Here is a 10,191-nt window from a genome sequence, read left to right as displayed (position 1 = left end):
ATTGAGGGATTCCTATCCCATCCATATTGCCTACCGGATCCACTGGTAAGAGTGTTGATTTTTCCCAGTTTATTACCAGGCCCGAGAATCGTCCGAACGCTTCTACCGTTTGAACTGCAATTTTGAGGGAGGTTGTGGAATTGCCCAGAAAAAGGGAGATGTCGTCCGCATAAAGCGCGACTTTCTCCTCCTCTGCTCCTCTCTGGAACCCCTGTATTTCCTGTTTACCTCTAATTGCAATCGCCAAGGGCTCAATTGCCAGGGCGAAAAGGAGAGGGGACAATGGACATCCCTGTCTCGTTCCCCTTTCCAATTCAAAAAACTGTGAAACTTCATTATTTATTTTTATTTTGGCCTTTGGGGAGTTATATAATAACTTTATCCATTTAATAAAAGATGGACCAAACCCAAACTTCTCCAGAGCGTACCAGAGATAGTCCCACTCCAAACTATCAAAGGCCTTGGTGGCATCCAATGCTAGGATAGATCTTTTGCCCGCATTCTCCGTTGGAGTCTGCAAGTTTAAGTACAACCTTCTTATGTTTATACTCGTGGACCGATTCGGAATAAATCCAGATTGATCTGGATGTATTAGTTTCTGAATATATTTATTTATTCTCGTTGCCAATACTTTGGCCAAGATTTTTACATCTGAGCAGAGTAAAGATATCGGTCTATACGATGATGTATCTAATTGGTCTTTCCCTTCCTTCTGGAGCACTATAATAATTGCTTCTAACATTGAAGAGGGTAATCTTCCTCCTTCTATCGCCCAGTTCAGCGTTTTTAGCAGTTCCGGGAGCAGCACCTCACCGTATTGTTTATAAATCTCCGCTGGTAGGCCATCTGGCCCTGGGGACTTTTGATTAGAAAGTTCTTTAACTGCCTGCTGTAGTTCCAATAATGTGATTGGGGATTCCATAGCGTTTCTATCCTCCTCTAATAGAACTGGGATTCCTATTTCTCTAAAATATTCCTCCATTTGCACTTTAGCTTCCCCCTTTCTTGATCTATACAGATCTTTATAATATACTGCAAACGTATCCACTATTACAGATGTTTCAGATGATATCCCACCTCCTATCGTCCTAACTGCGGGAACACTCGAGGGCGCCATATTAGTTTTTGCTAGAAGGGCCAGAGTATGGCCCACACTTTCCCCCTCTGAAAAGGCACTCTGCTGCTGAAATAGGCGCTTGTTTTCAACTTTCTTATTTATCACCAACTTATATTCCTGTTGCTTCTCCAGCCATAACCTTTGTTTAATCAGAGTTGGATTTTCCACATATTGCTTTTCAGCCTCTAGAACCTCTTGCCTGATTTTCTCCTCCCATTCCCTCGAGTTCCTCTTGATCTTAGCTACCTGCTGAATCAATATACCCCTGAGGAACGCCTTCAGGGCGTCCCACACCACTCCCCCTGATGCCGTCCCTGTATTGAAGTCCAGGAATTCTCTTAATTTAATGCCGATTTCTTCTGGCTTCCCCATCACTTCAAGCCAAAAGGGACTTATTTTCCAATTACTTGGAAGGGGTTTTTTCCCTATGCTCAGTGATAACACCAGAGGGGAATGATCAGAAACCCCTCTTGGATAATAGGATATTTTACTAACTGCTTGCAAACTTGCACAGTTTCCCAGTGCCATGTCTATTCTTGATAATGTGGAATATGTACTTGAAAAACAGGAGTACTGCCGCACATCTGGATATTTCACCCTCCAAATGTCCCACCACCCGACCTCTTCCAAAAATTGACTCAAGTGCCCTTCTCCTAGCCCTGGGCTCCGTGTCCCCGGTGGAAATCTATCCATCGTTCTATTTAGCACGTTATTTAAATCTCCAACCACTAATACCGGGATATTTACCTTATTTACCACAAATTCCGTTAATTTATACAACACCTCCATCTTAAACGGAGGGGGTATATAAATATTCGCCAGTACATATGGTACATTTTCTATCAAACAGTGCAGAAAAATATAGCGACCCAGTTCATCTATTCTTGACTCTATACATGTAAATGCAACACCTGTTTTTACCACTATGCTCACTCCTCTGGAATAAGAAGAGTGAACAGAATGGTATTGGTTTTGATACTTTTTTTTATTGACCAATTTTAGCTTTGTTTCATTAGTCAAATGGGTTTCTTGCATGCATATCACCTCCACCCCATAGCACTCCAGGGTAGTAAAAATTGCAGCTTTTTTCACTGGGTCCCCCATCCCCCTGACATTCCAGGAGCCTATATTTATCATTTTAGGTCTCATGCCTGGCCTCATAAACATGATTTACAAAAATAACCCGCCTCCCAATGGGATTAATTACATTCCCCTCTCTTATGCTTAATACGTGATACACAATGCTCGCAAATTTGTGGAACTTTCCGTAGCTGCATTTTAACATTATAGCCCCAGTGAGAGCATGTCGAACAAAAGAAAAAGCCTCTAAAGAGCAAACAGAGAAACTATATGCCACTTTAAATATACCTAAGAAAAAAAAACAATTAGATGTGCCTTCGAGTGCATTCCCTTCACTTGTGCTCGATAAGTGATACGTGATACTCGTACTTTGATGCAACTTTACCCCCCATTCCCCACCTTCCCCCCCCCCCTCCCCCCCTCCCCCCCCCCCTCCTCCCCCCCTCCACCCCTCCCGCCCTGCCTATCTAGGCCACCCCTTAGGGCTATACATGTGACCTCTCCCTTCCATCCTTCCCTTAAATTACCCTTCCCATCCATATCTATTGTGATCCCGTGCAACCTCCTCCCCGACCTACGCCCCTAAACAAAGCGCATAACCAGAGGAGGGGAGAGAGAGAGGGAGGAGGAGAGGAGAGAGAGGAGGGCAGCAGGTTCTCTACCCAATGCCCATTCGTTTTAATTCATGTACCTGAACATATATTCTCTCCTCCCCTACCCCCCTCCCCCCCTCCCCCCCATTCCTACAACTGCCCCCTCCCCATACCCCCCTTCCTATCTATCTATATTCCATTTTATGCCCTTAGTGTTATATTTTGCTGTGTTATAATATGTGTCTACCTTTCTTTTTCCCTTCTCTCTCAGTGTTTAGGAGAAAAAACAAACAACAAAGAAAAAAAAAAAAAAAGAAAAAACGACAAAAAACAAACAAACAAAAAAAGGAGAAAAAGAAAAAAAAAAAGAAACAAAAACCCCCACACCCCCCCCCTTAATGTCTTCCCAGCACATAACCCTTGTTCAGCCTTTTCCAAGTTGTCCGATCAGTCAAGACTTAGTCTACTCTCATGCTTTATTCTCTTCCAGCCACTGTGCTGCTTTTCCTGGTGAGTCAAAGATTTGGGGGCCTTCTGCTGTCATTACTCTTAGACGTGCGGGATACAGTAGTGCATATTTGAATTTATTCTTTAGAAGATTACGTTTAATAGGTGTAAACTCTGATCTACGTTTACTGAGTTCTGGAGAGAAATCTGGAAAAAATGAGATTCTTGAATCATTATAAAAAATGTCCCCCTTCTCTCTCACCTTTTGCAATACTGCTGCCTTGTCTGTAAAATTAAGAAACTTCAAAAGTAGGGGCCTAGGGTGTCCATCCTTAAGATGTGTTCTAAACGGGACTCTGTGGGCCCTTTCTATTGCAAAGAGCCGTGAGAAGGTATTTTCCCCAAAAATGTCTCCGAGCCATTTCTCAAAGAACCTTATGGGGTCGGTACCCTCACTGCGTTCTGGAAGACCCACCACCCGAATGTTATTTCTTCGTAGCCTATTTTCGATTTCGTCAAGTTTAGAGGCCTGCCATCCATTTTGTTCCTTTAATTCTTGCATCTGTTGTTTTAATGAATATACCTCGTCTTCTACTTGGCTCACTCTCTCCTCTGCTGATGTTATCCTTTGCCCAGTCTTTTGCAATTCCTGGCCCATTGTCTCTAGTTCTTCCTTTATTTCTTTTATCTGGTCAGTTAAATTATTCAATGTCCCTCTACATGCATTTATGGCACTTAATATCTCCTTCAAAGTTGGCTCTTCCTCCCGCCTGGGATCATCTGCTATTTTTGCCAATGAGGTTTCTGTAAGAGAATTTGCTGATGCCATTGCACCCCCCCCCCCCCCTTGGGGCTCTACCACAGGGTTTTTTTTTATTTTAGGAGCTGATGAACCTTGTCCACCGCTTTTCCTGTCCGTCGCTATCCCTGTTTGGTTTTTGACCTGCGATTGTATTTGTGGGTGCTGAGCTGCTTTTCCAGGCGACTTTTCTACTTTAGCTGCTGCTGTGGCTGCTGCGACTGCTGCCACCTGTGCCGCCTTCTCCTTATCTTTCGCCGCCCGTGTTACTTGAGGGCCACCACTTTCCTGGTTGGACTGTCCCTTTTTTGTAACTGCTGCCATTATTCCAAGAAATGCAACAACAACAAAAAAAAAAAAAAAAAAATGTTTTATATAAAAATAATGGGGTACTCCAACAGTACACCTAGTATGCTAATCTGATGTATAAAGGATATGGAAGCAGCAACTGCAGAAGATATATGAGCAGCAAGCCTGGTATTGGCCCCCAAAAAATTTTTCCAGAGGGAGCAAACAGGCTATTTGCTTTTGCTTAATAACAGATTAACGGTTATTACTATACAGTTCCATGTATCCAGCGCAAGGTGAAATACGGAATACGTGCAGAGTAAGAGCCAATTTTGCTTGGAGAGAGAAAAAAAAAAAATGAATACAACAGCCTGTTCCTCCTGTGGCTAAGCTGTGTGAAAGCGGGGCAGATATCTAAGCTCTGAATGCCTTTATGCCTTTGTAAGCTACAACCAACAACTGTAAACTGGTATATAATCCCATATACTTCCAGTCCCCGTTCACAATGCTCCATTCACAGTTCACAGTTTATACACACTAGTTGTGCTACATTAACACTTCCATTTGGCATTGGCAATAGCGTTCAGCATTTCAGTTACAGTCCATTCCTGTTACTTTAATTTACTTTTAGCAATATGCTTATATACCACGTGTAGTATGAAGTGCAGATGCCATATGCCATATGCAACTTACAATGGTTCTCCACAGTTTTATTTACTCACATAAGCCTGAGGGAGAGAAAAAAAATATATATTTCTTTTGACCTTTTTCAGCTCTCTCCATGCCTCTCAGGAATCTTCCCAAAGCTCCGTCAGTCCTCTGTCTCACTCCAGCATCAAAGGCAGCGATAGTCAGCCAATCAGTGGCGCCGTGTGACGAGCACTGAGCTCCAGTCAGTAGTGCCGTATGATGCAATCTCTCCCCCTCAATCCCCCGACAAGCACTCGTCCAAAGCAGCCAATCAAAGACGCCAGGAGGCGGGCGCCGGAGGCACGTCCCCGTCCGGGGGTTCCCCCCAGGCAGCCAGAGATCATCCACGGAGGAGGGAAAAAACGTCCGCTGCCGACCACCCCTCCCGCCCAGCAACAACGCCAGGTAAGCAGGAGTGGGATGGATCAGGTCTATAGGCAGGTATCAGAGCGGGCTATCGCAGGTCTCAAAGCATCCAGATCAGCCTTCCCCAATCATTTAGCAGAGGAGCTAGCTAGTCAGCATGGCATGGTACGGAGAGGAGACCCGCACGGCCCACACACACTCACTCTTCCATCCGGTCACGCCCCCTTTTCCCTGCACTTTCGCACAACATTTCCTCGAGTCCCATAGACTTCAATGTGGTTCTAAAGTTCGCGCGAACGTTCGGTCCGTTCGAACGTTCTGATCGGAACCGAACCGGGGGGCGTTTGGCTCATCCCTACTCCTTAACAACCAGCTATATAACACTTGCGTTTTTGGTGCGGGTCTATTGAAGTCTAATACATGCAAAATGCAATCTGCTGCGGGAAGAAAAGTCCCTGACCCTTTCCAAAAATGCACCGACTAAAAAACACATAGATGTGAATGTGTGCCATAGGAAACCATGTTAAAAGGACTGAAGTGCATTTCTGCAAACTGTAGAACGCACTAAAAAAAATGCATAGGTGTGACCTTAGTGTCTCCCCCCCCCCCCCCCAATTGTATAAATAATAAAAATGATGATGTCAAGTATTGGCACTAGAAACTGAAACATTGGCCTGGTAATGAAGGGGTATTAAGGGCTGGTACTTCAGTTAAAAAGGATGTGTAAAATACAATGAGTGTCTCTGTTCCTAAATGGTCCTACTTGTGTCTGCCCTTTAAAAATGTTTAAATAAAAGAGCCGACTGGTCATTCCATCCTCTAGACCTTCATTGTAAAATATTTTGTAAGATGAGACTGCGTCTTATATTTTCAATTCCATCTCCACTATACTGTATTGTGTGACCTTTCTATGCAATGGCATAAAGCTGAACACATTTCCATAGAGCGATGCCACCAGCTGATCTGTGCTTTCATTTCCTGTGTTGTGAACAATTCAGAGTATAGCTTATTCTTTCCCCTTGTGGGAGGAGAGCTATGAAGACTGTGCTGAGTCTGCCGAAATTGACGATTCAAGCAGCTTCAATAACTCCTTCGTCTTCTATGGCAAATTGCCATAACATCCATTTGTCTAATAATAATGGAGAGACCATTCAATTATCCAACCACAAACAGATCCAGACATATTTATTAGATAACAAAACCTTTCCCGTTCCTAATCTGTTGTTTAAAATCCAGGATGACTTTGTTCTGTTGTTAATAACTATGTAAATAAACACCTAATCATGCTGAATGCTTTATTACTACAATACAGTATCAGTTATACCCCTTTCACACTGGGGCGTTTTTTAAGGTGCTTTTGGGCTAGAAATAATCCCCGTAAAGTGCCTGAAAAATGCCCCCCCCCCCCCTGCGCTTGCAGGACGTTAGAAAAAGTCTTGCAAGCAGCATCTTCTGGGTGGTGTGGGAGCGGTGAATAAACTGCTTCTCCACCGCCCCTGCCATTGGAATCAATGGGCACCACTGCCGAAGTGCCTGCAAAACGCTTCGTCAGCGGCGCTTTGTTGGGCGCTATTAACCATTTGTAGCAAGGTCTCTGGCCTTGTCCAGTCTAATGAGGACCTCTAAGGCCAAAGATAGCTGACATCCTTTAATATGTAGTGGGTTGTGAGGCATAGTGGGTGCAAAGATGGTAAAATTCATTGGGTGCCAGACACTTCTTGGATGTAAAAGAGTTGTTGTTTTTTTTTGTATTTTTGGGGGAAAGAGGGTAAGGGCCAGGACACCCTTAAAGCGGAAGTAAACCCTTCTATTTGATAGTTTAAAAAAACAGTTAACATTCCCGGAATGCCGGAAATGCTAGATGTCACATTTGCTTGTGCTCTCAACCAAACTGTCAAACCATCCAATGGCTGGTTTCATAACTGATCACATGTGCAGCATCGTGACAGTTGCAGATTAAACAGAGGCCAAGATGGCAGCTTCCTTGGCTGAAAACAATAGGAGGGTTTACTTCCACTTTAAGTAGTTTTAGATTCAATAGGCAGACTCTGAGACTTCAATAGGAAGACAGCCGTGCAGGGAAAGGCCCCAGCAAGGCACCACTTCTGCACATGCAGGAGTAACTCAAACATCCCAGTTCTTTCAGCTCCACTACAACTGCTTCTTGTAGTTCTTCAACACACTCCCGGTCTCTCACTAGACCCACTGATTCACTGACTCTGAATCCCCTGAGCTCCCATACATCCCTGATGTGTCCCTAGTTTGGCACTCCAGATACTTCTCAAGCTTCACCCCTTCTAACCGGCGAGGTACCTGGCTTAAATCACAAGGCTGTCCTGCAAGCGTCTCCTCTGCGGGTTGGGTCCCTGACTTGATCACCGCCTGAATTTTCCTGATTTTCCACTGTGCCCGTTCGGTGAGAATATGATTCCAATAATTGCTTCAGTTACTCACTGAGGTCCCTGGTAAAGGTGCGATTGGACCCTTTGTGGCAACAGCTTCCCTTCTACCTCTGATCGCTGACAGGTTCTCCGGCCGACAGAACCGTCACTTTCGTTTGGACTGTAAGCCACAGTCCCAACCCTGTGCTACCCTCTTATTTTTGGATATGGCCCTCACACAGCCTGGCAGCCAGATGCCCCCGGGATAGGCCCAATCACCCTCCTAGCAGCTTGCTCTGGGGGCACCCAAGAAGGCTTGCTTCCAAGCCACTGCTCTGTGTGTCCGTTCACACATGGAGTACAGCTTGGCCCCGCCCTCGTTTCTCCTTATTGGCTCACTGGCTGTGATTGACAGTAGCGGAAGCCAAAGGCTACCGCTGCTGTCTCTTCCAATGAGGAGGGAAAGATCTGGGAGACCCGAGGCTTTCATGCACATTGCTGAATTGAGATGATGCTCAGATAAGGTTGGGGGGGGGGGCTGCTGCACACAGAAGATTTGTAACTACATGCATAGAATCAGGGCTGGGAAAGGCGACTGCCCTGGGCACTGTTGTTTCATGTGAGATTGGAGGGGGGCACCACAAGGAGATTGGGGGAGGGGATTTGTGTTTAGAAGGGGGGCTGCAGAAGGGCAAATTAAGGGATGTGTGATAGGAGTGGTGATTTAGGAGGATTTGTGTAGGGAGGAAGAATGTGGGAATAGGGTTTGTGCTAGGAGGGAGGATTTGGGGGTTTGTGCTATAAAAGTAAAATGGTAAAGAGAGAAATATTTTTTCGGGGGAGGGAGGATTTGTGCTAGTAGGGGTGATTGGGGGTATTTGCGCTAGGAGTGGAAATTTGTGGGGGGGACCATTGTGTAATACTTTGCTTTAAAGAGAAAAAACACTTGAGTACTTAATGTTTCCAGCAACTGGTGTATAAGTACTTTGGCAGCCACGACATCAAGCATACTGTAACAATGGTTGGTTTTGGCTGCACATCTAACTTTAAGTGGATGCCACCCTTAAAATATTTGCATTTGACATTATAACAAGATATTTGGCTGGATTAACGTTAAATTGAGATAAGATTTATTAGTTGCCTTGCTGACATTCACAATATTATCACAGATGGCAGAATGTAGTCTTCTGCAGATTCATTGTGCCAAGAGTTCCATCTTGTGGTGTATTTAAATATTGCAAGATGGGTTCACATGAAAATCTGCACCCAACTGTACAAGAAAATGGTAATCCTATATATAACGAAGAATCACCCCTAGCTCCAAAGTCAAAAGTCTCGGGGTCATCTTCGACACCTTCATGACAATGGACGCACAAATAGGGTCAGTAGTCAGCGGAGCGCACCATCTGTTGCGCCTACTACGCAGACTTATTCCATTTATCCCCAAAGAAGACGTAGCAGTCGTTGTGGGAACAATAGTGAATTCCAGACTGGACTATGCTAACGCCCTGTACCTCGGACTCCCAAAGTACCAAATCTCCCGTCTGCAAGTCATTCAGAATACGGCCGCCAGACTGGTGACTGGGAAAAAAAAATGGGAATCAATCTCACCTTCGTTAAGAACCCTTCACTGGCTGCCAGTAAAAGACAGAATTGCATTTAAAGCACTCTGCCTGACACATAAGTGCATCCATGGGAAGGCTCCGCAATATCTTTGCGACAAGATAGAACCTCACAATTCGAATCGCGTTCTGCGATCCACCGACCAAAATCTGGTCAGGGTACCAAAAACCAAATACAAGTCCAAAGGAGAAAGAAGGTTTGCTTTTCAGGGTCCTAGACTATGGAACGCTTTACCAACCGAATGCTTTGGTTGGAGGAAAACCACCTGACTTTCAGAAGACAGATCAAAACTCTGCTCTTTTGATGTCATGAGACACGAACAACTAGCGCCCAGAAGCGATTCAGTTCGCATGCGCCGCGCTTTATAAGTTTTTCATTCATTCATTCAATCAGAAAAACATTTCAGAACCTACTCTATTTAAAGAGAAAGTAAAAAAACAGACTTGTGTGAGTGGCTGTGTACAGAATGCCCCTTTGAAATCGAATTTATTGCTTGTGTGATTGGCTCGTTGCCTTTTCGAGAAGTCTGCACTGAGATACAAGTGAAGTTTCAGGCATCCCCTGCAACAAGAGTTTTATTTTTGGTGAGACTCTCTCTGCTTATCCACTTCTAAAATGATTCAGACACTGCAGCTTTTCTTATTACATCAGTAATTGTGATGCGCGGTCACGGAGCTCAGGACCGGGTGGCGAGCGCGCCTCACCGGCGGCGCGCGCGACCCATGGCTGGGCTCTTAAAGGCAATGGGCCAGATTCACAAAAGAGATACGACGGCGTATCTCCTGATACGCCGTCGTATCTCTGTGA

This window comes from Rana temporaria, chromosome 7 (assembly GCF_905171775.1).
Source record: "Rana temporaria chromosome 7, aRanTem1.1, whole genome shotgun sequence".
Classification (NCBI taxonomy): domain Eukaryota; kingdom Metazoa; phylum Chordata; class Amphibia; order Anura; family Ranidae; genus Rana; species Rana temporaria.
Note: the sequence above shows the minus strand (reverse complement) of the source record.